Source organism: Nematolebias whitei, chromosome 14, assembly GCF_014905685.2.
Source record: "Nematolebias whitei isolate Nwh7 chromosome 14, NemWhi1, whole genome shotgun sequence".
Taxonomy (NCBI): Eukaryota; Metazoa; Chordata; class Actinopteri; order Cyprinodontiformes; family Rivulidae; genus Nematolebias; species Nematolebias whitei.
Window position 1 is genome coordinate 2,313,104 of NC_056511.1, and position 1,401 is coordinate 2,314,504.

General features: G+C 34.5%; 1 protein-coding gene and 1 pseudogene across 1 annotated transcript in view; one reads left to right on the forward strand and one right to left on the reverse strand.

The window, feature by feature from the left end:
• The window catches only part of LOC119420771, a 261,041-nt pseudogene that overhangs the window by 99,435 nt on the left and 160,205 nt on the right, over window positions 1-1,401 (forward strand).
• Window positions 1-1,401, reverse strand: part of gria1b (glutamate receptor, ionotropic, AMPA 1b) — a 79,862-nt gene that overhangs the window by 17,745 nt on the left and 60,716 nt on the right. The gene's annotated exons all lie outside the window — the stretch shown is intronic.

A 1,401-nucleotide genomic window follows, 5' to 3' on the forward strand; every position in this document is an offset into this window, starting at 1 on the left:
TATATATATATATATATATATATATATATATATATATATATATATATGTATATATATATATATATATATAATTGTATAATTGTAAGCATTTTGGTAACACTTTCTGTGTTAAATGTGCTATATAAATAAATCTGACGTGAGTAATCATATGATAGCTTTAGGCTCCAAGTGATGTACGATCAATAGTTTATGAAGTTTATGTGCTCACTATATTCGGCCACCCAAACATCTGAGTAACTTCTGGCAGTTTCAACATCTGTTCAGTGGTCCACGAGATATTATACTAACAGACATAATCACTCCCCATTTAATAGTTTGGTAATAATTACTCTTGATGGGACGAAGGCATCCAAACTCAACCAAACCACGGCAGAGACTGAGTTTTCTGTGTAACGTTAAAGGTCTACCACAACAACAGACATAATGAATAAATCAAAATACAGAATAAAACCAGCCGCTGTGTTGAATCTGAACTGGTTTCCTGCACCGCAGTCCTTCAGCTGTCTCTGTCCACAGGTTTTCAACCAGAGTTTTCTGTTGACTGAAGGACAAGACGTGGACTGAAACTTCACCTGACAGCAGCGGAGCTTCAGACACATCATCCTCAGAGTTAGACAGACAGGCAGGCAGCAGTGAGACAGGCAGAGGACAAGACACACGTGGACAGGCCGACAGACAGTCTGACAGACATACGGACAGAGACAAAAGAGAAGGAGACAAGACACACACAGAGAGACAGGTTAAGAGACAGACAATCAGACAGACAGACACCAAGACATTAAACAGATACAACCCCCCACCCCGTGAGTGAGACGTTACTTTTTATTGTGTGACAATCAAATAATCGCCTCATTACATCATCAAGTTAAGAAGCTTAAATTAGTTTTAAAGCAGCTCTGTTTGTAATTTGACTTAAGTTTAAACTCTTAACTTTACTGATTGTTTGGTTTGAAAACATTCAAAAGTTTCAAACAGCTCAGAGAAGCAGAGGAAACCGCACATTAAAAATGTCCGAACTGTCCCTTTAAACGTCCACAAAACATGATTTATACATTTATTCTTTTCTGTTCGTCATTCACGTTCATCTTAGTTAAAATAGCTTAATTATAATACACAATAACTTTACATCCATTTAAAATCTTCCCTCACGCCTCATTTGTGGAAATTTACTGATAATTTATACAAAATAATTTAATGATGAGTCACATTTTATTAAATATTAAAGTTTAAACTGTCAGGAATATTTCCTAAAAGATGCAAATATTTTTAACAAACATTTTCCTGAATTATTCTAGATTGGTATTTTTTTGGTCGAGTTACTTAATAAATGAATTAACTATTATTTTATGTAACAGTTACATTAATATAAACTGTTTTCTTTCGGCTGCTCCTTGTTACATT